This window comes from Pan troglodytes, chromosome 10 (genome assembly GCF_028858775.2).
Source record: "Pan troglodytes isolate AG18354 chromosome 10, NHGRI_mPanTro3-v2.0_pri, whole genome shotgun sequence".
Taxonomy (NCBI): domain Eukaryota; kingdom Metazoa; phylum Chordata; class Mammalia; order Primates; family Hominidae; genus Pan; species Pan troglodytes.
In genome coordinates, this window is record NC_072408.2 from 38,353,555 (window position 1) to 38,380,583 (window position 27,029).

The window sequence follows — 27,029 nt, forward strand, 5'->3', positions numbered from 1 at the left end:
CCTGATTCACAGGTGTTAGATTTGGATCAGAACTACAGCACTGGCTTTCCTGGCCTCCAGCTTGCAGATGACAGATTGTGGGACTTAATCATTGTGTAAGCCAATCCCTCATAATAAATATCTCTCTATATATCTGACTATCTACCTTTCTACCTACCTGTCTATTTACTTATATATCTCTCCTATTGATTCTGTTTCTCTGGAAAACCTGACTAAATACATTTATTGTTGAATTTTAAGAGTTCTTTGATATTTTGGAAACTAGTCCTTTATCAGAAACATCTTTTGTAAATATATATATAGATATATGTATGTGTATATGCATGTGTGTGTATATGTGTATATATATGTGTGTATATATATAAATATATATAAATATATATATACAAATATATATATATATATTCTTGCTCTGTCACCTAGGCTGGAGTGCAGCGACATAATCATGGCTTACTGTAGCCTTGAGCTCTGGGCTCAAGTGATTCTCCCACCTCAGCCTCCTGAATAGCTGGGACTACAGGTGCATGCCACCACATCTGGCTAATTTTTATTTATTTATTTATTTATTTTGAGACACAGTCTCGCTCTGTCACCAGGGTGGAGTGCAGTGGCGCAATCGGCTCACTGCAACCTCTGCCTCCCGGTTTCAAGCGATTCTCCTGCCTCAGCCTCCCGAGTAGCTGGGATTACAGGCGTGTGCCACTATGCCCAGGTAATTTTTTGTATTTTTATTAGAGATGGGGTTTCACCATATTGGCCAGGCTGGTCTCAAACTCCTGACCTTGTGATCTGCCTGCCTTGGCCCTCCAAAGTGCTGGGATTACAGGCGTGAGCCACCATGCCCAGCCAAATTTTGTCTAGAGACAGAGTTTCGCTGTGTTGCCCAGGCTGGTCTTGAACACCTGTGTTCAAGCGATCTTCCCACCTTGGCCTCCCAAAGTGGCAAATACTTTCTCCTAGCCTGCGTCTTGTCCTTTCATTTCTTTTTATAGTGTCTTTCACAGAGCAAGTTTTTAGTTTTAATGAAATCCAGCTTATCAATTCTTTCATGGATCATGCTTTTGGCATTGTATCTAAAAAGTTATGGCCATACCCAAGTTCATCTAGATTTTCTCCTATGTTATATGCTAAGACTTTTATAGTTTGCATTTTACATTTAGATCTATGATCCATTTTGAGATAATTTTTGTTGAGGGTGTAAGGTCTGTGTCTAGATTCTTTTTTTTTTTTTTTTGGCATGTGGATGCCCAGTTGTTCGAGTACCATTTGTTGACAAGGTTATCTTTTCTCCATTGTACTGGCTTCTCTCCTCTTCTTTGTCAAAGATCAGTTGACTGCATTTATGTGGGTCTATTTCTGGGTTCCATTGATCCATTTGTCTATTACTTTGCCAATACCTCACTGTCTTGATTATTGTAGCTTTATACTAAGTCTTGAAGTTAGGTACTATCAGTCTTCCAACTTTGGTCTCCTATGTCATTGTGTTGGCTACTTCAGATCTTTTGCCTCTCCATAGTAACTTTAGAATCAGTTTGTAGATATCCACAAAACAACTTGCTAGGATTTTTATTGAGATTGCATTGAATGTATCAGTCAAATAGGGCGGAATTGACATTTTGACAATATCAAGTCTTCCTTTCCATGAACACGGAATATCTCTCCTTTTATTTAGTTCTTTGATTTCTTCCATCAGAGTTTATAATTTTCCTCGTATAGATCTTGTACATATTTTGTTACATTTAAACCTAAGTAGTTTATTTTTGGGGAGTATTGTGTTTTTAATTTCAAATTCCACTTGCTCATTGCTGGTATAAAGAAAAGCAATGTACTTTTTTATATTAACCTGTATCCTACAAATTTGCTATAATCATTATTAGTTTCAGAAATTTTTTGTTAATTCTTTTGGAATTTCTACATAGACAATCATGTCATCTGTGAACAAAGACAGTTTTATTCACATTTCTTTCCTGTCAACTGGCTCCCTCTTAGTTTCTATCAATAGGAGTGTTAAGGGAGACTGGAAAACTGAAAGAAAAGTGACTTTCATTTTCCTCTTTGCTTGCTATGCCTGTCAGTGTTGGCCTAGCATCAGAAGTTAGTTCAGCCTCAAGCTTCTCTCAGCTCTCCCAGAACCAGACTCATTGTGCCCTCTTAGACATCCAGCACCAATCAGGAAACATCCCCATCCTCAGAGGCCTAAGCCTCAGTTCTGTTAGGTCCTTTATCTGAACTTTTGGTTTAGATAACCCCAGCCTCTTCCCTTTGTTTCCCCAGCTCCAAAGGTGGTAGCTGCTCCTTGCAGATTTTATCTCTATGTTACCTCAATGTTTTCCTTTGCTTCTTCATTCCTCCAACACTTATTTAATCAACTCCCTGCACTGCATTTTGTATTGAAGCATCTAGTGTTACTTTTGTTTTCCTGAATGAACTCTTATTGATACAAATAATATTGATTAACTTCATATTTTGATAAATGAAAGGTTTGTGTTGTAGGTAACCAGTAAAAGTGTGGACATAGAATTATATAACTTCAAATTGATCAAGGGAAAAATGAAATGAGAAATAAATACCAGTTATGAGGCCACTGATTTCAGGAAATACTTGTATCTATCATCAAAAAGAATATCAGCGGGGCTTCGTGGCTCATGCCTGTAATCCCAGCACTTTGGGAGGCCGAGGTGGGCAGATCACGAGGTCAGGAGATCGAGACCTTCCTGGCTAACACGGTGAAACCCCCGTCTCTACTGAAAATACAAAAAATCAGCTGGGCATGGTGGCGGGTGCCTGCAGTCCCAGCTACTCGGGAGGCTGAGACAGGAGAATGGTGTGAATCCAGGAGGCGGAGCTTGCAGTAAGCCGAGATCGCGCCACTGCACTCCAGCCTGGGCGACAGAGCGAGACTCCGTCTCAAAAAAAAAAAAGGAATAAAAGTAATTTATTTGATTCCAATCACAAAATACAGGCAAGAAGCACGGGCAATGCCTGTAACTCCTTGATCACACATCTTCCCAGTCTGTGCTTTTATAAATACCCTTCGTACAACAGCAAGCTAATGCTGTCCCCCAAGCGCTTGTTCACATTCTAACAGCTGCAAAGTATAGTGTATGACTAGTTGGGAAGTTAAACAGATGCCCTGCTCACAAGGTAGGGCCCCTCCAATTAGTGTTCCAGCTCCCTTTCGCTGATATTGAAACTGAAGTAATTTGTTGCTCTATTGGTCACAGATGAATTATGCCTGCACAATTCTTCAAGGGCTTTAAGTAACCTTATTGAAAGGCAGTGACTAAGACCCTTTCCTTGCTCCCAAGCTTCCTAAGTCCCAGGCTGCCTGTGGCACCTGGACTGCTGCCCCTGGGTCCCCCACATTCCAGGGCCACGATGGAGGAAGGGCAGGCCAGGCCAAGCATAAGTAATAAACAGTCTTTACCGGGCTCAGGCCAGGAGTCCGTGGGCCTTGAGGACCTCCCTGTATTTGTCAATTTTCTTCTCCACATTCTTTTCGGCCTGTCTCCATAGCCTCAGGAGTTGTTTCTTCTGGTCCTGGATCTTGGCTTTCTCCTTCCCCTTCTCCTCCAGGGTGGCTGTCACGGTCTGGTAGTTTCAGCCAATCTCGTGAGCCAGGCACCCCAGGTAGGCGAACTTTCTCGTAGGCTTCAGACGCACAACCTTGGGGGCAACAGGAAGCACCATCCGCTTTTTCCTCTCACGGGGCGGTGGGACGCCACCGAACACCTGGTGGCAGGTCCTAGGCGGCCTGGCTGGCTGCTGTCGTGGGGCGGCCCGGCTCGCAAGCTCTGCCAGAAGATGTGGGGCCTCGGGAAGGGCTGGTGTTCATCCGCTTGCGGAGGAAAGCCAGGTACTTCAACTTGTTTCCGTAGAAATTGCCAGAAATGTTGATGCCCTCGCAGCGCACTATCACCACCTTCCGGCCCAGCAGCACCTGCTTAGCCACGATGGCCGCCAGGCAGCCCAGGAGGTGACCTCGGCCATCGAGCACTAGGATCTGCCCCTCCGCCATCTTCAGCAGCCGCCTAGAAAAGATTGAATTATAAATCAGAAACTTCCCATGAAGAAAATATCAATACTATTTCTTCACAAGCTTTTCCAAAAATAGAAGAAAATGAAGCTCTTCCAAGCCCATTCAATGAGGTAATACTACTCAGATACCAAAATCAGACAAACACAATACAAGAAAACTGTAGACTATTTCTTATGAATATAGACCCAGAAATTCTCCACAAATTACCATGAATTCAACAACAAATAAAAAGGATTATATACCACGACCAAGTGGGATTTATCCCAGGAATGAAAGCTTGAGTTAACATAAGAAATAAAATTAATGTTGTACATCCTATCCATAGACTAAAGGACAAAAACCACATGGTCATCTTAGTAGACACAGAAAAGACATTTGACAAAATTCAACATCTCTTCATGATAAAAACATTTAATAAACCAGGAAGATAAAGGGACTTAATCAACCTGATAAAAGTCATCAAGCATCTACAAAAAACCCACAACTAATATCATACTTTTTGGTAAAAAATGAATGATTTCTCTCTCTAATTTTAGGAATAAGACAAGAATACCTACTCTTACCATTTCTATTTGACATTGTACCGGACATTCTAGCCAGTGTAATTAGGCAAGAAGATGAATGTTGTATGTAGATGAATGAATGAATGTAAAAGGCATACAGATTGGAGAGAAAAACAAAACCATCTCTATTTGCAGATGACCTTATATCTAAAATATCCTAAGGAATTCACTAAAAAATCTATTAGAACTAATAGAAGAGTTCAACAAGGTTGCAGAATACAAGAATCAATTGTATTTCTATACACTTGCAATGAACAATCTAAGAACAAAAGTAAGAACATAATTTCATTTGCAATACCGTCAAAAAGAATAAAATAATTAGAAATACACGTAGCAAAGAAGTACAAAACATATACTCTAGGCCAGGTGCGGTGGCTCATGCGTGTAATCCCAGCACCTTGGGAGGCCAAGGCGGGCGGATCACCTGAGGCCAGGAGTTTGAGACAAGCCTGGCCAACATGGTGAAACCACATTCTACTAAAAATACAAAAAAAAAATTAGTCGAGCATGGTGGCGGGTGCCTATAATCTCAGCTACTTGGGAGGCTGAGGCAGGAGAATTGCTTGAACCCGGGAGGCCAGCCAAGGTTGTGGTGAGCTGAGATCGCGCCACTGCACTCCAGCCTGGGTGACAGAGCAGGACTCCATCTCAAAAAAAAAAAAAAAAAAAAAAAGAGAAAAGAGGATAAAAGAGGCTAAGTGAACAAAGCTAGTCTTCAAAACCACATATTGTGTGATTACATTTATATGAAATGCCCAGAATAGGTAATTCAATGGACAGAAAGTAGATAAGAGGTTACGTTGGGCTGGGGAGCTCACTGAAAGTTGGGAAATGGGTAGTGACTGCTAACGGGTGCAGAGTTTTTTTGGGGGTGATAAAAATGTTCTAGAACTGATTGTAGTGCACAACTCTGTGAATATACTAAAAACCATTGAATCTACACTTTAAATTGGTGTGTTAATACTGAGTATCAACTTGATTGGATTGAAGGATGCGAAGTATTGTTCCTGGGTGTGTCTGTGAGGGTCTTACCAAAGGAGATTAACATTTGAGTCCGTGAACCAGCAGAGGCAGACCCAATCTCTATCTGGATGGGCATCATTTAATCAGCTGCCAGCGTGGCTGGGATAAAAGGAGAGGAACGTGGAAGGGCTAGACTGACCAAGTCTTCTGGCCTCCATCTTTCTCCCATGCTTGATGCTTCCTGCCCTTGAACGTTGGACTCCAGGTTCTTCAGCTTTTGGACTCTTGGACCTACGCCAGTGGTTTGCCAGGGGCTCTTGGGCCTTTGGCCACAGACTGAAGGCTGCACAGTTCACTTCCCTACTTTTTTTTTTTTTTTTGAGACGGAGTCTCGCTCTATTGCCCAGGCTGGAGTGTGCAGTGGCACGATCTCGGCTCACTGCAAGCTCTGCCTCCCGGGTTCACGCCATTCTCCTGCCTCAGCCTCCCAAGTAGCTGGGACTATAGGCACCCGCCTCCATGCCCGGCTAATTTTTTGTATTTTTTAGTAGAGATGGGGTTTCACCCTGTTAGCCAGGATGGTCTTGATCTCCTAACCTTGTGATCCGCCCGCCTCGGCCTCCCAAAGTGCTGGGATTACAGGCATGAGCCACCGCGCCCGGCCCTTTTTTTTTTTTTTTTTTTTTTTTGAGATGGAGTCTCACTCTGTCGCCAGGCTGGAGTGCAGTGGCATGGTCTTGGCTCACTGCAACCTCCACCTCCCGGTTTCAAGCAATTCTCCTGCCTCAGCCTCCCAAGTAGCTGGGACTACAGGCGTCCGCCACCACACCCAGCTAATTTTTGTATTTTTAATAGAGACGGGGTTTCACCGTGTTGGTCAGGATGGTCTCGCTATCTTGACTTCATGATCCACCTGCATCGGCCTCCCAAAGTGCTGGGATTACAGGCATGGGCCACCGTGTCCGACCTGTTTATTTTTGAGATGGAGTCTCACTCTGTCACCTAGGCTGGAGTGCAGTAGTGCCATTATGGCTCACTGCAGCCTCAGCCTCCCAGGTTCAAGTTATCCTCCCACCTCAGCCCCCTGAGTAGCTAGGACTACAGGCGTGCACCACCATACCTGGCTAATTTTTTTGTATTTTTTGTAGAGATGGGGTTTTACCATGTTGCTCAGCTAGTCTTGAACTCCTGGGCTCAAGTGATCCACTCACCTCAGCCTCCCAAAGCCCTGGGATTATAGGCATGAGCCACCACCCCCAGCCTCCATTCAATATATTTGTGATAAGTTATTTTGGCTAAACTATATGAAGAATTCTGAGCCACTGTACCTGTAGTCCAAGCTACTCAAGAGGCTGAAGCAGTAGGATCACTTGAGCCCAGGAGTTTGAGGCCAGCCTAGGCAACATAGTGAGACTCCATGTCTAAAAAAACAAAAAACAAGAACTGTATGATGCAGGATTTAGTTGCCTTTTGTTTATTACACCACACTCAACAAATAGTTCTTTCTTTCTCTCTCTCTCCCTTTCTTTCTTCCTTCCTTTCTTTCTTTCTTTCTTTTCTCTTGAGACAGGGTCTTGCTGTGACACCCAGGCTGGAGTGCGTAGGGCAGTGGTACAATCATAGCTCACTGCAGCCTTGACCTCCTGAGCTCAAGCGATCCTTCCACCTCAGCCTCCTGAGTACTTGGGACTACAAGGAGGTGCCATCACACCTGGCTAAATTGAAAAAAAAAAAAAAACTGTAGAGACAGCATCTCCCAATGTTGCCCAGGCTGAAATATTTGTTTCTTAAACATTAGCTGCAATGTAAAATCTGAAACTATATCAATAAGCCTTTTCCACTCTGGGTTATGTGAAAATCTATCTTGCACTTTGATTGGATTTTTTTACCCATGCATGATTTTGTATCCACAATGAATTGGTCATTTGGAAAACATTGGTTCACTGAGCTATGCAGAGCTTGCAAATGTTGCCACATTTCACTGTACAACGTTTTTAAAATAACATTCTTTAATATCACCACCAGTCTCATCAGAAAAGTCTTTAAGTATTGGGAAACGGTCAAGCTTGGGTGGCAGGTACAAAATTCTATTTTGCTTGAAAGTTCTAACTTTATCATTGCCAACAAATAATGTTAAGTTGCTTTCCTTGAAGCGACAGGCTTACTTTGTTTATTTTTGTAAAACTGTCTGCCTAATACTCAAGACTCAATAAACATAGTTCATTATACTTTCAAGTAAAAAATGCGTTCACTGAAAAAAAATTGGCTAGTTCCGTTTGTGTCTAAATAACACAAGTGCTTTTCTTCCAAACAACCAGACTTTGGTAGGGAGCAAAAGCACTTTACCCATACTTCCCATTTTGTTAGACAGAATTTTCAAAAGATGTTCACTCAAGGGTTGAGATTTAACAAAATTAATACTTTTCACAGCTTCACAAAGGACACTCTTTGTTTTTGTTTTTATTTTTTTGTCGTTGTTGTTGTTGTTGTTGTTTTGAAATGGAGTCTCACTCTGTCACCCAGGCTGGAGTGCAGTGGTGCGATCTAGGCTTACTGCAACCTCCACCTCTCGGGTTCAACTGATTCTCGTGCCTCAGCCTCCTGAGCAACTGGGACTCCGTCTCACAAAACAAACAAACAAAAACAGGCAAGTAGTGTTTTGTTTGTTTCTTTGTTTGTTTTCTAATAGAGAAAGGATTTTCCTATCTTTCCTAGGCTGATATCAAACTTCTGGGTTCAAAGTGTCCTCCTGCCTCTACTTCCCCAAGTGTTGGGATTATAGGCATTAGCCACTTTTTTTTTTTTTGTGATGGAGTTTTGCCCTTGTCACCCAGGCTGGCACACTGCAACCTCCGCCTCCCAGGTTCAAGTGATTCTCCTGTCTCAGCCTCCCGAGTAGCTGGGACTACAGGCACATGCCACCACACCTGGCTAATTTTTTGTATTTTTAGTAGAGATGGGGTTTCACCACGTTGGCCAGGCTGGTCTCGAACTCCTGACCCCAGGTGATCTGCCCCCCTCGGCCTGACAAAGTGCTGGGATTACAGGCATGAACCACCATGTCCGTTTTTTGTTTGTTTGTTTGTTTGTTTTTAAAGAGACAGAGTCTCGCTCTGTCATCCAGGCCGAAGTGCAGTGGCACAATCTCGGCTCACTGCAGCCTCGGCCTCCAGGGCTCAAAGAGATCCTCCCACCTCAGCTTCCTGAGAAGCTGGGACTGCAGGTGTGCATCACCCCCACCCGGCTAATTTTTGGGGATTTTTGTGTATGTGTGGAAACGGGGTTTCACCATGTTGTCCAGGCTGGTCTCAAACTCCTGGGCTCAAGCAATCCACCTGCCTTGGCCTCCCAAAGTGCTGTGATTACAGGCGTGAGTCACCTCGCCCAGCCATATTTTTTAATAAAAAAGAAGATGGTGCTTTGGGAGGCCAAGGTGGGAGGATCACTTAAAGCTAGGACTTTGAGAGCAGCATGGGCAACATAACATGACTCTGCCTCTACAAAAAATTTTTTAAATTAGCCAGGTATGATGGCACACTCCTGTAGTCCTAGATACTCAGGAGGCTGTGGCAGGAGGATTGCTTGAGCCCAGGAGTTTGAGGCTGCAGTGAGCTGTTATCATGCTACTGCACTCAAACCTGTGCAACAGAGTGAAAACCTGTCTCAAAAATGAAAAGAAAATGGAAAAAGTGCCAAGAAAACATCAATAATATGATATAATAATATTGGCCGGGTGCAGTGGCTCACGCCTGTAATCCCAGCACCTTGGGAGGCCGAGGTGGGCAGATCACGAGGTCAGAAGATCAAGACCATCCTGGCTAACACGGTGAAACCCCGTCTCTACTAAAAATACAAAAAAATTAGCCGGGCGTGGTGGCGGGCGCCTGTAGTCCCAGCTACTCAGGAGGCTGAGGCAGGAGAATGGTGTGAACCCAGGAGGCAGAGCTTGCAGTGAGCTAATATAGCGCCATTGCGGTCCAGCCTGGGTGACAGAGCGAGAGTCCGTCTCAAATAATAATAATAATAATATTAGCAAAAAGTGAAAATATCTAGTAATAACAGCAATAATAATAGCATGCACGATCCTTTTGTGGGTCATATGCATGATGATTGGGTGTTCACGCACAAGTATGAGATGTGCCACCTTTTTACAGCATTGGTACATTACCTGTCTGATGACAATGATGACAAAAAGGAGAAGGAGGGGAAGAGAAGGAGAAGGAGAGGAAGAGGGAGAGGAAGAGGAAGAGAAAAGGAGAGCAGGCACTTTTTTTTTTTTTGAGACAGAGTCTAGCACTGTCACCCCGGCTGGAGTGCAATGTCGCAATCTTGGCTCACTGCAACCTCTGCCTCCCAGATTCAAGTGATTCTCCTGCTTCAGCCTCCTGAGTAGCTGGGATTACAGGTGTCTACCACCACACCCGGCTAATTTTTTGTATTTTTAGTAGAAACTGGGTTTCACTATGTTGACCAGGTTGGTTTCGAACTCCTGACCTCATGATCCGCCCACCTCGGCCTCCCAAAGTGCTGGGATTACAGGTGTGAGCCACCGCGCTTGGCCTGGGCAGGCACTATTAAAGCATTTTAATGATGGTACATCTACATGACAGAATACTAGGCAACCTTAAAAATATGGTGGCAATACTTGGCGAGAGTGTAAATTGGTATAACCTTTCTGGAGGACAATTTGGGACTAACTATCCAAATTTAATATGTATATAATCCTTTCATTTAAAAATCCCACTGCTAGGAATTTATCTTAAGGATATTGTAATAAGTGTAATTAATAAATTATAAGGTGATATGATGTATAAATTCAGAGTAATGTAATATATTCTATCATCCTGAATTATTTGCTGAGATGTGTTGGATGGGGTGAGGAGCAGTTTGTAAGTAAACATGTTACCTTAAACTTACAGACACATATACAGGTCCACTAGGCTGCATCACACTCAAAAATAAGCAGGTATTGTTTACACCACTTCATCACTAATAAGCACCTGTTGTGTGCTTAAGATGTAAACAACTGGCCAGGTGCGGTGGGTCACACCTGTAATCCCAGCACTTTGGGAGGCTGAGGTGGGAGGATCACGAGGTCAAGAGATTGAGACCATCCTGGTCAACATGGTGAAACCCCGTCTCTACTGAAAATACAAAAAATTAGCCAGGCATGGTGGCAGGTGCCTGTAATCCCAGCTACTTGGGATGCTGAGGCAGGAGTATTGCTTGAACCCGGGAGGCAGAGGTTGCAGTGAGCCGAGATCGCGCCACTGCACTCCAGCCTGGGCAAAAAGAGCGAAACTCTGTCTCCAAAAAAAAAAAAAAGATGTACACAACCTAAAATTGTAAATGTATTAGGTAAAATATAATTTGTAAAAAAGTGACATCTGTTACATACAGCCTTGTATAATAGGAATGTGAAAAGTGTGAACCCTGAAAATCGGAGACAGGTCTCAGTTAATTTAGAAAGTTTATTTTGCCAAGGTTGAGGACGTGTGCCTGTGGCACAGCCTGAGGAGGTCCTGACGACATGTGCCCAAAGTGGTCAGAGCACAGTTTTGTTTTATACATTTAGGGACACATGAGACATCAGACATATGTAAGATGAACATTGGTTCACTCTGGAAAGGCTGGGCAACTCAAAGCAGGGAAGGGGCTTCCAGGTCATAGGTAAATAAGAGACAAATGGTTGTATTCTTTTGAGTTTCTGATTAGCCTCTCCAAAGGAGGCAATCAGATGTGCATTTATCTCAGTGAGCAGGAGTGACTTTGAATAGAATGGGAGGCAGGTTTTGCCCTGATAAAAGAAAAACTTCAGCCAATTAAATTTAAAGGAGTTTAATTGAGCAATGAAGTATTCGCAAATCAGGCAGCCCCCAGAATCAGAGCAGATTCACAGACTTCAGGGATGCCTCGTGATCAGAACAAATTTATAGACAAAAAAGTTAAAGTGACATACAGGAATCGGAAGTGAGGTACAGAAACAGTGAGATTGGTTACAGCTCTGCGTTTGCCTTACTTGAACTAGTTTGAACACTCAGCAGTCTATGAGTGGTTGGCCAGCACTCAGCTATTGTTACGGGTGCATACTATTAAGTTAGGTTTTCAATTTTGTCTGACTATTAAGCTAAGTTACAGTTCATCCACAAGGTCTCAAATATGGAATTACGGAGTCCTTCTCAGGCCATATTTAGTTTGCTTTAACAATTCTCCCATTTTGGTCATTTTCTCAATTTTGAGAGATTGGCCAAAACCTTAGTCATTGATGTTACTATCACTGTTGTAAATGTACTTATGTGGTTTTGAAACCCACTGGGAAACAGTAGAATAGTGGGTTTTGCAAGGAGAGAATAAGCACTGAGTAGAGGGTATCTCCTTGTGCTGGAACATCTGTTTACGGGAGAAAAACAAAACCTGATCTGTTCTAGGATCTACGTGTTTTCTTAAAGCCTTAGTTTGATTGTGTCACATTTAGCACAAGTGACTCCATTCTAGTTTCATTTGGTAAGGGCCTAGTGCATGAGCTCTGTCCAAAATAATGGCCTCCCATAATTTTGTTTTAAAAAATTCCCCTTTTCTGGCCAGGTTCTCACTTAGGTGAGAGTGTGACCAAAACTTAAGGCCTTAGCACCATTCTCAGTTACCATCATTTTAGGTTTCCGGTCTCAGTGTGTCATTCATAGGTTATGGTATCCTCATTGTTGCACATTTCTTTCAGCTTTTTGTTCTTGTTGTTGTTTTTTGGTTTTCTACAGCTTTGTTCTTTTTTTTTTACTTTTTTTTTTTTTTTTTAGTATTTATTGATCATTCTTGGGTGTTTCTCGGAGAGGGGGATGTGGCAGGGTCATAGGATAATAGTGGAGAGAAGGTCAGCAGATAAACACGTGAACAAAGGTCTCTGGTTTTCCTAGGCAGAGGTCCCTGAGGCCTTCCGCGGTGTTTGTGTCCCTGGGTACTTGAGATTAGGGAGTGGTGATGACTCTTAACGAGCATGCTGCCTTCAAGCATCTGTTTAACAAAGCACATCTTGCACCGACCTTAATCCATTTAACCCTGAGTTGACACAGCACATGTTTCAGAGAGCAAGGGGTTGGGGGTAAGGTTATAGATTAACAGAATCCCAAGGCAGAAGAATTTTTCTTAGTACAGAACAAAATGGAGTCTCCTATGTCTACTTCTTTCTACACAGACACAGTAACAATCTGATCTCTCTTTCTTTTCCCCACATTTCCCCCTTTTCTTTTCAACAAAACCACCATCATCATCATGGCCCGTTCTCGATGGTCACTGTCCCTTCGGAGCTGTTGGGTACACCTGCAGAAAGCCTGTCACTTCACACTTGGAAGATTGCACAGCAGCCAGGCAGAGGCGCTCCTCACTTCCCAGACGGGGTGGCTGGGCAGAGGCGCTCCTCACATCCCAGATGGGGCGGCAGGGCAGAGGCGCTCCTCACTTCCCAGACAATGGGCGGCCGGGCAGAGGCGCTCCTCACCTCCCACATGGGGCGGCCGGGCAGAGGTGCTCCTCACTTCCTAGACGGGGCAGCCGGGCAGAGGTGCTCCTCACCTCCCAGATGAAGGGCGGCTGGGCAGAGGCGCTCCTCACTTCCCAGACAGGGCGGCCGGGCAGAGGCGCTCCTCACTTCCCAGATGAGGCGGGCAGGCAGAGGCGCTCCTGACTTCCTAGGTGGGATGGTGGCCAGGCAGAGGCTCTCCTCACATCCCAGACGATGGGTGGCTGGGCAGAGGTTCTCCCCACTTCCCAGACAGGGCGGCTGGGCAGAGGCACTCCCCACTTCCCAGACGGGGCGGCCGGGCAGAGGCACTCCCCACTTCCCAGATGGGGTGGCCGGGCAGAGGCACTCCCCACTTCCCAGATGGGGCGGCCAGGCAGAGATGCTCCTCACTTCCCAGACGGGGCGGTTGCCGGGCAGAGGGGCTCCTCACTTCTCAGATGGGGTGGCCGGGCAGAGGCGCTCCTCAGTTCCCAGATGGGGCGGCGGCCAGGCAGAGGCGCTCCCCACCTCCCGGATGGGGTGGCGGCCGGGCAGAGGTGCTCCTCACTTCCTAGATGGGGCGGCCAGGCAGAAGTGCTCCTCACCTCCCAGACGATGGGCAGCCGGGCAGAGGCACTCCTCACTTCCCAGACAGGGCAGCTGGGCAGAGGCGCTCCTCACTTCCCAGATGAGGCGGCCGGGCAGAGGCGCTCCTCACTTCCTAGACAGGGTGGCGGCCAGGCAGAGGCGCTCCTCACATCCCAGATGATGGGCAGCCGGGCAGAGGCGCTCCCCACTTCCCAGACAGGGCAGCCGGGAAGAGGCGCTCCTCACATCCCAGACGGGGCAGCCGGGCAGAGGCGCTCCTCACATCCCAGACGATGGGTGGCCAGACAGAGACGCTCCTCACTTCCTAGTGGGGTGGCGGCTGGGCAGAGGCTGTAATCTTAGCACTTTGGGAGGCCAAGGCAGGCAGCTGGGAGGTGGAGGTTGTAGCGAGCCAAGATCACGCCACTGCACTCCAGCCTGGGCAACATTGAGCACTGAGTGAGTGAGACTCCGTCTGCAATCCCAGCACCTCAGGAGGCCGAGGTGGGCAGATCACTCAAGGTCAGGAGCTGGAGACCAGCCCAGCCAACACAGTGAAACCCCGTCTCCACCAAAAATACAAAAACCAGTCAGGCATGGCAGCATGTGCCTGCAATCCCAGGCACTCGGTAGGCCGAGACAGGAGAGTCACGGGAGCCCGATGCAGGGAGGTTGCAGTGAGCCGAGATCACGGCAGTACAGTCCAGCCTCAGCAACAGAGGGAGACTGTTGAAAGAAAGAAAGGAAGGAAGGAAGAAGGAAAGGAAGGAAGGAAGGAAGGAAGGCTCTTTCAACTTTTGTCATTCCAGTTGAAGAGAGACCATTTGGTGTTCTAGAGATGGCTACATGCAAACATTTAAAACCTTTGAGAGAATACAGTGCACCAGGGAGACTGTTACTATGAGTATGGGGAGGCCATACCCCAAGAGTTTGGTGTATGTTCCTTACCCAGGGTCCCCATAAACCAAACCACCTAAAATTAAATAGATTAATGAATGAGCTAGCTAGAGTCTACTCACTTAACTAAGTGGTCTTTGCATTAATCCCCTACAACTGAATTTTTATAATTTACATTTGATATATTTCTCCATAGGCCACAAATGTCAGCAGCTGCACAGGTACTTTTCTGTTTAGCCAATTCTATTATTTAGCATAACTTTCACAAGAGAATTTAAAGTCTGTTGTGTAACAATAGCCTTTAAAGTAGAATTTGCTGTAGAGCCTATTATGAGGGAGACATTTCTAATTATTGCCTCTTTTATTCTAAACCATGGGAAAAGGACCGAACAAATGATGTCCTTCTAGAAGAGTGAAGGCCTCCTGTCAATGTTCTCTTTAATCCATGATATGGGTTAAGAGGAGTTTTGACTGATTTTGAGGCAATGTATGTATCACTAAAGTTTCTCACCTACATTGGGCCTTCATCTTTTATCTATTAAAGTGTAAGTTTATTCATGTATAAGGCTGGCTGCAAAATCCTTCACAAAGAAAAGCATACCCTGTAAGAGCACATAATAGACCCCCTTTTCATTTCTATTGTTCATAGAGGCATAAACAAGAAAAAAATATTCAAAGATAAGAGTCTCATGATAGTAGAAGTTTTGATCCGTGATCTTGTGGAAAAGCTGTTCACATCAAGGATGCCATCTTCTTCTGGGGAGAAACTTTCCTGATTAGTTTTACCTTAAGGGTTCCAACAGGTGTACAGTTGCAGGAGTGTGGAGGGACCCTTCTCAGTTGTGAGATTATAAACCCAAGGTTCGAGGCTCCAAAGTTTTTCTGTAGTGTGGATGGCAAAGACGGCCTTTCTCTGATGTTCTCAGAAGATCCAATCTTCAGGTTCTAGATTGTGAAGGGATTGTCCTCAGTGAACCATAAAAAGCTTTCTTTACCTGGTTAAAATACACTGTAGCATAATAATCTACTGCTATAAGATCAGCCCTCTTGCATGGAAAAGCTTTAACATGCATTGAAAATGACAATTGAGTGAAATTCCTTTATAAATGTTTAAATGGCCCATCAGGTAGCCAAATGTACCTGAAGCTTTGATTGTCTCCCTGGGAATATGGAACCAAACATTGGTTTTAAACTATTTCCTCAATTTATAAGTCACCACATTAATATATTCAATTTGGATTATTTTATCTTTTCCATGACCAGTCATGGAATGAAGAACCTTTAATAACAAAAGCTTTAAGGATTCAGGAAGGACAAGGCAGCTGTCCTGGTTCTTAATGAGACCATGCTTAACATATGTCCTCTGGAATACCAGTTGTTTTCCAATTTAGGTGCATAGCACTGATAACTAATGGGTTATCATAGGTAATTTGACTTAGACCATGGAGTTCATTCGAATTGTATATTTAAACAATTTTAGTGTTGGCTGATTTAGCATGATAATCTAGAGCTTGATTTTGAAAGATTTGTTAAATACCAAAGGTTTAAAACATTCGCTGTTACAAAATAGACTCTCAGATTACCATAAGTCACTCATTTAGCCAAAATGATAACTCAAAAATTTTTTAGGCCAGGCATCATGGCTCATGCCTGTAATCCCACCACCTTGGGGAGGCCCACCACTTTGGATCATTTGAGGTCAGGAGTTCAAGACCAGCCTGACCAACATGGTGAAACTCCGCCTGTACTAAAAAGACAAAAATTAGCCATGCATGGTGGCGGGTGCCTGCAGCCTCAGCTACTCAGGAGGCTGAGGCAGGAGAATCACTTGAACCCAGGAGGCGGAGGTTGGAGTGAGCCAGGACCACACCACTGCACTCCAGTGAGACTCTGTCTCAAAAAAAAATTTTTTTTAAGGAAAAAACATTATTCTGATAAAGAGGAGACTCAGCTTTCAAAACAAGACCCAGTGAAGATGAAGATAGCATGAGGACAACTGATTCTGTCTCCTTTCTTTCCTTTCCCCCACTTTTTCCTTTTATAGTTTACTTAAAAGGTAAACAAAAACCTTTCATTATCTTTTAATATTACATAAAAATCCTTTTTAAAATAGAAAACCAAATTTTTTGTTTCCATTCATGTTATTTTTAATGTTAAAGCTAGTTTTTAAAAACATTTTATAAATCTATTCAGTTTTAATTAGTTTGACTATAAGGTAAGATTTATATAAACATTTTATAACACTTTACAGTATTTTTTCCTCAGAGCAGAACAATGTTCTAATGAAACTCTGTTGTGCTTCTATTCCAATGTCCAATTTATGGGGAAAAAAACTAAATAATACCATTTTAACTTTAGCCAATATGTTCACACATAGAATCTGTTAATTTTTATAAACCTTTTACAACTTGTTCAAACCTTTAGCTTTATTTAATTTAAACAATCCTTTAACCCTCTAACCTAGGCAAAACTTTACATTCCCATACTTTCTTATAATCTTGTACAAAAACACATTTTATTCTCCCTACACATCTTGTATGTAAACTTATTTTTTCAGTAGTCTCAATTACATATTACGATGTTAACTCCTAGTAATTTTACTTTTGGTGAAAACCTTGGTAAGTAAGGGATTTTAATTATGTACTAGGTGTGGAGCCTAGGACCCAGACAGAAATGCAGATAAGGTCTGACTCTTTCCAGCATCTAACTCCATGTGTCCCGGGCCTCACCTAGCTGTAAAGCAGGCAAGCTGTACAGTTAAGAGTCATAGCGGCGTTTCGTGAAGCATTTAGGAGGCCAAACCACCTTTAAATTGTACAACATTTTTGGCATAAATTTCTGTTCATAAATTCTTTCACGACTTACACAGACCATGTACAACATGTTTAGACTTTATGACTTGCCCTAAACATCCCTCTTTTAAACAACCAGTCATTTTACTTTAGGACAAGAATTTACCATACAACATCCTTTCTTATATAAAATCTCGTTTCTTTATAACCTTCCTTGCATAGCTAGGGGGCATGGCTAATTCCATGTATCCCCATGCCTTATTTAGAATTTAATGTCTTCAAAATATATTGAACAATTTTCAAAAGTCAAAGCAGTTTATGACCTTAAAGCCTTTAGCAAACCTAATATCTGACCTGCATGATTTAGACAAAATGTTTTTATTTTATCAATAATCTTTAAAGCTATTTTTATTTGCCAAAGATTACTAAAGTTACATGAACTAAAAGGCATTACAGTTTTTATTTTGCTTTTAAGAGCTTATTTTTGTTTAAACCAATTAATAGAGCTCTTTTATATAAGCATTACACACAACCCATATATAGTTACACAGAAAGACAGACAGAAGATTACTACAGTAGTTGTAAGATTTTTCATTTGCCAGTTTTTAAGTTTCTCAATTGGTTATTGGCTTTAGGGTGGAGCCCTTGGAAAAACAGAGCCAGAAAACGGGTTTCTGGTGCCTCCTGTTTTTCCCAAGGAGTCCAGGATATTAGAGCTTGAATATCTGCTTTTAATTAAGCTGACTTTTAATCATAGCACTTTTTAATGAAATCCATTTAAAATTTCCTATTACCTAATTTTAGCCAGGTTAAATGGCCGATATTTCTGGCTTTTGAAATTTACCAGAGGTAACCTCCCAAGTGCTCAGAGAAAGGAAAATTTTTTTGAGGCAGAGTCTCACTCTGTCACCAGGCTGCAGTGCAGTGGAGCGATCTTGGGTGCAACCTCTGCCTCCTGGGTTCAAGCGATTCTCCTGCCTCACCCTCCTGAGTAACTGGGACTACTGCTGTGTGCCACCATGCCCAGCTAATTTTTGTATTTTTAGTAGAGATGAGGTTTCACCATGTTGGTCAGGATGGCCTCAAACTCCTGACCTCGTGATCCACCTGCCTTGGCCTCCCAAAGTGCTGGGATTACAGGCATGAGCCACCACACTTGGCCAGAGAAAGGAAAATTTAAGATAGTCCGTGAAGGAGAAGAGACTAGACAAAGTTATGCAGATATTAAACCAGAAAGGACTTACTTCCTAAAGAGGGAATCAAACCTGGACTGCCAGTGTGAAATGCCAAAACACTAGCTATTGAGCTACAGAACAGGGTAGTCTCTGTTGCCCTTCCCAGAAGAAGTCTAGAGTAGTTAATTTTGAGCTTGCAATGCCTTTTATCTACTCAAGATAATTTTTAGAGCAACCTATGACATAAACCCTAAAATTCCTGTTCCCTGGAAGGCAGAGACCAAGAGAAAGTACTGCCACATGGTTATAAGGTCAGGCACCCAAGGACATAAAACAAGATGGAGACCCCATCCAGTAGTTTGTTTGTTTGTTTCAGGGACATGCAGGAAAGTTTGTTATCAACCAGCTTGCTGGGTCATCTTGGGCAGCGAGTTTATGGGGTCCTAAGCCCATGTTTTATCCTAAGGTACCCCTCAACACAGAAAAACAAGTTCATAGCACAAATACATCAGTATGAGACTGGCCTCAGAATTCTTTTTTGCATTAATCACAACTTTACAGAGGAGTAAACAGTGATTTTTACCATTCATTCAACTGTTCGCACAGAGAGAGAGAAACCAGAAATCTGACTGGTAACAAATTCTTACCCTTGGCTGGGTGTGGTGGCTCATGCCTGTAATCTCAGCACTTTGGGAGGCCGAGGCGGGCAGATCATGAGGTCAGGAGTTCAAGACCAGCCTGGCCAACATAGTGAAACCCCGTCTCTGCTACGAATACAAAAATTAGCCAGGTGTGGTGGCACACACCTGTACTACTCCCAGCTACTCGGGGGGCTGAGGCAGGAGAATCGCTTGAACCTGGGAAGCAGAGGTTGCAGTGAGCTGAGATCATGCCACTGCCCTTGTAACAGAGCGAGACTTTGACTCAAAAAAAAAAAGAAAAAAATTCTTACCCTTTTGCCAGCATGCCAGGCTTCTGGGTTCCCTTTACCTGAGTGGCCCCAGTGACCCAGCTTGCCGCATCATCACGCTGGGGGCCAAGCTACATCATAAAGGAAAATTATCTTTTTTGGTTCTGACCAGAGTAAAATATGTGTAATAAAACATAGACATTGGCCACTCTTCTTATCACCCAATATCAAACTGATAAGCCTTAAATTTGCCCTCACATGGGCCCCTTCATCTTTAATCCAACCTCCGACTAGGAGTTTCAACACGTGGTCTCTGGGCAAGATGGTTGCCCTGAGTAACAGAAAAGATAAAAAAGGGAAAGGAGAGAGAGAGAGAGAGAGATTGAGAGAGAGAGAGAGAGAGAAAGCATTGCCTGTGGCGGGGTGGGAAGGCAAAATGCTCAGGGAGTCTAGAGAAAGACCCACATTGAAAAGCTCAGGTGGCTGCAGCTGCTGTCATGAAGGGATTTTTTTTCCAACAGTCCCATCAGCTCTCAAGTTTCCCCTTTTGGGGAAGGAAAAAGCTCCCCATGTCCCACGACCCTCTCTATGCCTAATCCTGTCACCCATAGTCATCAGCAAAGAGTGCAAGGCAGATTATTCCAAAGAGAATAGCAGTTGACATCCTGTAGTGCCAAATTTGTTCTTAGCCAAAAGGGACTTTACTGAGAGCCTTTTTTTTTTTTTTTTTTTTTTGACAGAGTCTCACTGTGTTGCCAGGCTGGAGTGCAGTGGCCCGATCTCCACTGCGATCTCGGCTCATTGCAACCTCCAACTCCCTGGTTCAAGTGATTCTGCTGCCTCAGCCTCCTGAGTAGCTCGGATTATAGGCACACACCACCATGCCCAGCTAATTTTTGTGTTTTTAGTAGAGACGGGGTTTCACCTTGTTGGCCAGGATGGTCTGGATCTCCTAACGTCATGATCTGCCCACCTTGGCCTCCCGAAGTGCTGAGATTACAGGTATGAGCCACTGCGCCTGGCCAAGGGTCTTCATTTTTAAATGTACTTCAATGCATTGCTGTTCATTCAGAACGTTCCACTGTAAGTTATCTTTAGTAAGATTTTGCCGTTTCTGTAAGACTTCGCTGCCTCCCAGGCCTAAAGTATAAGCCAGAAGGAACTCAGTTTTCCAGAAATTAAGGATCCCATTTTTACCCAAAATATTGGCTTTACTCTCAGGTTCTCTTAACTTAGCCAATAATTTTTCCTACCTAAGCATGCAAGAAAAATGAAGCAAAAGGGTAGAACACAAAAATCCCTGTGAAGTTTCAAAAGCCAAATTTTATAATCCCTGAAATATTACTGCTTACTACCAGTTCCTTTCTGACCCATTCAGATGTAAGACACCTCTAATTGGATCCAAGCCAGTTCATTACTGGATCAAATCCATTCCTGGACCCAGTCCACTTTCTGTTGCAACTCCAAACCTAGTTTGAACCAGATATTTGCTCAAAGGAACTTGGAGAGCTCAAAACACAAGTCTGTGGAACTCTGAAATCCAAGAGGAAGCTTACTCATGATCCCCAGTCACTCTGAGAGATCAGTGGACACAAGTGGGTCCTGCAGTCACCTTGCGTGTTCACTCAGTGCTCCTGGGGGTCGCTAGAAGCCCCACTTCAGATCCCGCTTCTGACACCATCTGATAAAAGAAAAATTTCAGCCAAATTAAATTTGAAGGAGTTTAATTGAGCAATGAAGGATTCACAAATCAGGCAGCCCCCAGAATCACAGCAGATTCACAGAGACTCCAGGGGTGCCTCATGGTCAGAACAAATTTATAGACAAAAAGTTAAAGTGACGTACAGGAATTGGAAGTGAGGTACAGAAAGAGTGAGATTGGTTACAGCTCTGCATTTGCCTTATTTGAAGACAGTTTGAGCACTCAGCAGTCTATGAGTGGCTGAAGTATGGCCACTGAGATTGGCCAACACTCAGCTATTGTTATGTGTGCATACTATTAAGCTAGGTTTTCAATTTTGTCTGACTATTAAGCTAAGTTACAGTTCAAGCAAAAGGACTCCAATATAGAAGTATGGAGACCTTCTCAGGTCATATTTAGTTTGCTTTAACAGCCCTAAGCAGTCCCCAGCATGACTTATTCCTTTAGCTTAGTGATTTTGGGGGCCCCCAAGATTTTTCTTTTTACCTTTCCCCCCTTTCGTTTTAAAAATCTTTTCTAGAAAGTATTTTAGAAGAAAATGAGTCTCTGGTTTGAGGTTCTGTTTGATCTCTCATGGCTAGAATGGTTTATTCCTAGACCGGTAGGTCCCGAGCTATTAGTGTATCCTGAATTGGTGGGTTCTTGGTCTCACTGACTTCAAGAATGAAGCCATGGACTCTCACGGTAAGTGTTACAGTTCTTAAAGATGGTGTGTCCAGAGTTTTTTCCTTCTGATGTTTGGATGTGTTCGGAGTTTCTTCCTTCTGGTGGCTTCGTTGTCTCGCTGGCTTCAGGAGTGAAGCTGCAGACCTTCGCAGTGAGTGTTACAGCTCTTAAGGCAGCACGTCTGGAGTTGTTTGTTCCTCCCCTCCAGAGTTGTTCATTCCTCCCGGTGGGTTCATGGTCTCGCTGGCCTCAGGAGTGAAACTGCAGACCTTCACGGTGAGTGTTACAGCTCATAAAAGAAGTGTGGACCCAAAGAGTGAGCAGCAGCAAGATTTATTGCAAAGAGAGAAAGAACAAAGCCTCCACAGTCTGGAAGGGGACTCGAGGGGGTTGCCATTGCTGGCTCCAGCAGCCTGCTTTTATTACCTTAGCTGACCCCACCCACATCCTGCTGATTGGTCCATTTTACAGATTGCCGATTGGTCCGTTTTACAGAGAGCTGATTGGTCCATTTTGATAGGGTGCTGATTGGTGCATTTACAAACCTTGAGCTAGACACAGGGTGCTGATTGGTGTGTTTACAAACCTTGAGCTAGACACAGAGTGCTGATTGGTGCATCCACAAACCCCGAGCTAGGCACAGAGTGCTGATTGCTGCATATACAATCCTCCAGCTAGACATAAAAGTTCTCCAAGTCCCCACTAGACTCAGGAGCCCATCTCCAATTACCCACTAGACTCAGAAGCCCAGCTGGCTTTGCCTAGTGGATCCCATGCCAGGGCCGTGGGCAGAGCTGCCTGCCAGTCCCACACCATGCACCCTCACTCCTCAGCCCTTGGGCAGTTGATGGGACCAGGTGCCGTCAAGCAGGGGGTGGCACTCATCGGGGAGGCTCCAGCTGCATGGGAGCCCACGGGGCGGGGGAGGGGGGCGGGGGTGATCAGGCATGGAAGGCTGCAGGTCCCGAGCCCTGCCCCATGGGGAGGCAGCTGAGGCCCAGCGAGAATTCGAGCGTAGTGCTGGTGGGCCGGCACTGCTGGGGGACCCAGTGCACCCTCTGCAGCTGCTGGCCTGGGTGCTAAGCCCCTCACTGCCCAGGGCCAGTGGCACTGGCCGGCTGTTCTGAGTGCAGGGCCCACCAAGCCCATGCCCACCCTGAACTCGAGTTGGCCCGTGAACACCAGGTGCAGCCCCGGTTCCCACCCACGCCTCTCCCTCCACACCTTCCCACAAGCAGAGGGAGCTGGCTCCAGCCTCGGCCAGCACAGAGGGGCTCCCACAGTGCAGCGGCGGGCTGAAGGGCTCCTCAAGCGTGGCCAAAGTGGGCACCAAGGCCGAGGAGGTGCCAAGAGGGAGCAAGGGCTGCCAGCACGCTGTCACCTCTCATTAGGAAAGCTCATTTTTAGCAGGGTGTGAAGTCTCACGTCCTATGAATTAAAAATAGGGGGAGGAAGGGAAAAAACAACAACAAACAAAGAAACAATTCTGGAAAGTTGATATTGGCCACATTACTCTGAAGTCCATACATAAGTAGGCAGGTATGAAAGTGCCTTATGTATGTAAATAGGTTACTATTATTTTCTTCTGAAGTTTAAGTTGTCTAGCTTCAGTTTACAGAGTTTTATGAAAGTACAGCTTAGTTTTTGGTGACTCCAAATTATAAAAAATGGGAAAAAAAGAAGGAAAAAAATTGAAAACATTATTTTGCAGGCTTATAGCCAAGAAAAGTTGGTGCAAACTGTAGGAAATAATAAAAATTGAAAAACATTAGGCAAGACTAGAATCTAACAACAGGTTACTGTAGTTTTTGTTTTTGTTTTTGTTTTGTTTTTCTTTTTTTTGAGACAGAGTCTCGCTCTGTCGCCCAGGCTGGAGTGCAGTGGTGTGATCTCAGCTCACTGCAAGCTCTGCCTCCTGGGTTCACGCCATTCTCCTGCCTTAACCTCCCAAGTAGCTGGGACTACAGACACCCACCACCATGCCCGGCTAATTTTTTGTATTTTTAGTAGAGACGGGGTTTCACTGTGTTAGCCAGGATGGTCTCAATCTCCTGACCTCGTGATCCCCCTGCCTCAGCCTCCCAAAGTGCTGGGATTACAGGTGTGAGCTATGGCACCTGGCCTACTGTAGTTTTTGAAACATATTTTTTCTCTCTCCAGTTTCCCATTTTTACTGAAGACAAATCATGGTAGGACTGGTTTGCTTTATTATACTTGGCCTGATTATTTGTATACAGTGCAGCCAGAATAATTATTTTTTTACATAGCCTTTTAAATTGGCTTTGATGGAACTTTGTTCCATAGAAGGAATTTCAGATAAGACTTTTTTAAAGCCAAGCCCAGCCATAGATTTGTACCATCAAATACCTATGAGTTAGGTGAATTCCTCTCCTCTTGAGGTTTTAAGATAAACTTAGGGCTCCTGGGCCTCTCAGAAAGTGACATTCTTTACTTACCGCAAGTCAGAAACCCTGTATGGGGACTGTGTAGACAAAGGTATGAGACCAGTGTTTCCAAGGGACTTTTATTGGCTCCATAAAACAAGTTTTATTCCTTAAAGGAAAGCACACCATTCCAGCCAAAGCCTTGGTAAAATAATCAGTTTCTTTAACTGTGACGTGTTACAAATGAAAACAGATTCTTATTGCACTTATGCAAATAACTGTATTGTCGTAAGTTAAGAATACTCACAAATAGTTTCCAAATTCTGTAGAAATAAGGTAGAAAGAAATGAATATGCTCCAAATTGTGTTCATAGGAGTATATTTTACTCAATTGTTAAAAGCTGTAGATAGCTTAAAAGTTTTCTTGACTCTGAAAAATGAAACGAAAGATCAGCAACGTTTTTAGCAAAAAGTTAAAAAGATCACTTCAGACTTGTTATTTTAGTCCATGTAGTTAATTTCTGTTCTGCTTGATATTCATAAATATTTCAGCTCTCCATGAGTCCTGAAAGTTTTTCCTCTATTCTGATGTCACAATCATCAAAGTTATCAGAAACCTGCATTCAAAAGCACCTGTTAGAGTTTTATAGTTGATTATAAAACGACCTTCTAAAGAGGACTAAAACAAGACAAGTGTTCATGGATGACAAAAAGTTTTAAGGCAGCCATAGCCAAAGACACAACTGACAAGGAAATTTGTTACCTCTGTGGCACACAATAATTTAACATAACAATTACAATTATTAAATGTACATTAAGCTATATCAGAATTATAGGAGTTTCCCATAATTTTGGGACACATGCTAATAACATATTTATACAAATACAGCCCAAGGGAAACCAAACACCATTTTATATTTGACAATATTTCCTGTACAATTTTTATACCAAATAAGCAAAATATGTCATTTTTGGACTTTAGGGAACCTAATATCTTAAAGGATTAATTAGGTCAGAAAAAGATATAATTTATAATTTTTTTTTTGAGATAGAGTCTTGCTCTGTTTCCCAGGCTGGGGTGCAGTGGTACAATCTCAGCTCACTGCAACCTCCGCCTGGCAGGTTCAAGCAATTCTGTTGCCTCAGCTTCCAGAGTAGCTGCGACTACAGGCATGCACCACCATGCCCAGCTAATTTTTGTATATTTTTAGTAGAGACCAGGTTTCGCCATGTTCGCCAGGCTAGTCTTGAACTCCTGACCTCAGGTGATCCACCCACCTCTGCCTCCTGAAGTGCTGGGATTACAGACGTGAGCCACCATGCCTGGCCATAATTTATAATTTGATTTGGAAAGTTTGTTCAACATCAAAAGTTGAAAACACTTGATATCACAAAGTACCATTACAGGTCACTGTAAAATAAGTAATTTCATTTAACCAAAGTAATATCTCAAGGATTTTTTAAAAAGAAAAAGGTAAAACCTTCATTCTTTGAGAGAGGAGACTTAATTTTCCAAACAATAAGCCCTAATAAGAAAGCATGAAGCCAATTAAATTTGTTTTTCAAAATTTAATGAACACTCTATAAAATTTTAATCTTTACCATAAAATATAACTTCCATAAGCCTTTTATAACCTTTATTCAGGAGTTGGTTAATGCCTCAAGAAAACCTTGTTAATCTGACACAGGGGCCCATATGCTGGTCTTGCATTAGTGTACCTTTGACATTGATGATTAATTTATAGAGAAACTGAACTTATTTTATCTCTTAAAATTGGCCTTTACAATCTCACATGTCTACCTCTTCCACGATAGTCCCTAGGCCTTGAGGAGTTGAATAACTTTAATTTCTGGCCCTGTGTCTCAAGAATGCAGTTTATTTTGATTGGCATCTTCAACTGGGACTGAAGATGGGGTTTTAATTGCTGTCAGTGTTTAAAATTTAGCAGGACTTGGTGTCCTTTTTAGACCCAGGAGTCAAAGCCCTGTAACTCAGTGTCACAAGTACTTTAAAAGCAGAAACAGAAAGATACACAGATGCAATAACCTTAATTTTTAAAATTTTTTATGTTTTTTCTAAAGCAAACCAAAACTTTTTTTTTTTTTTATACTTTATGTTTTAGGGTACATGCGCACATTGTGCAGGTTAGTTACATATGTATACATGTGCCATGCTGGTGCGCTGCACCCACTAACTCGTCATCTAGCATTAGGTATATCTCCCAATGCTATCCCTCCCCCCTCCCCCCACCCCACCACAGTCCCCAGAGTGTGATATTCCCCTTCCTGTGTCCATGTGATCTCATTGTTCAATTCCCACCTATGAGTGAGAATATGCAGTGTTTGGTTTTTTGTTCTTGTGATAGTTTACTGAGAATGATGATTTCCAATTTCATCCATGTCCCTACAAAGGACATGAACTCATCATTTTTTATGGCTGCATAGTATTCCATGGTGTATATGTGCCACATTTTCTTAATCCAGTCTATCATTGTTGGACATTTGGGTTGGTTCCAAGTCTTTGCTATTGTGAATAATGCTGCAATAAACATACATGTGCATGTGTCTTTATAGCAGCATGATTTATAGTCCTTTGGGTATATACCCAGTAATGGGATGGCTGGGTCAAATGGTATTTCTAGTTCTAGATCCCTGAGGAATCACCACACTGACTTCCACAATGGTTGAACTAGTTTACAGTCCCACCAACAGTGTAAAAGTGTTCCTATTTCTCCACATTCTCTCCAGCACCTGTTGTTTCCTGACTTTTTAATGATTGCCATTCTAACTGGTGTGAGATGGTATCTCATTGTGGTTCTGATTTGCATTTCTCTGATGGCCAGTGATGATGAGCA

The 27,029-nt window shown here is 43.4% G+C and overlaps 1 protein-coding gene and 2 pseudogenes across 2 annotated transcripts in view; 1 reads left to right on the forward strand and 2 right to left on the reverse strand.

Moving 5' to 3' along the window:
- Window positions 1-19,538, reverse strand: part of OS9 (OS9 endoplasmic reticulum lectin) — a 62,345-nt gene extending 42,807 nt beyond the window's left edge. The window contains exons 1-3 of one of the 2 annotated variants that reach the window (XM_509170.7): window positions 19,465-19,538; window positions 19,160-19,369; window positions 15,332-15,490 (exon numbers count right to left, since the gene is read on the reverse strand). The gene's annotated coding sequence lies outside the window, so the exon portion shown is untranslated. The remainder of the gene's footprint in view (window positions 1-15,331; window positions 15,491-19,159; window positions 19,370-19,464) is intronic. The other variant, XM_009425036.3, reaches the window with a different exon arrangement.
- Window positions 3,433-4,018, reverse strand: LOC100609355 (large ribosomal subunit protein uL13-like; annotated as a pseudogene).
- Window positions 9,648-9,743, forward strand: LOC112205172 (small nucleolar RNA U13; annotated as a pseudogene).
- Window positions 19,539-27,029: the final 7,491 nt, after the last annotated feature.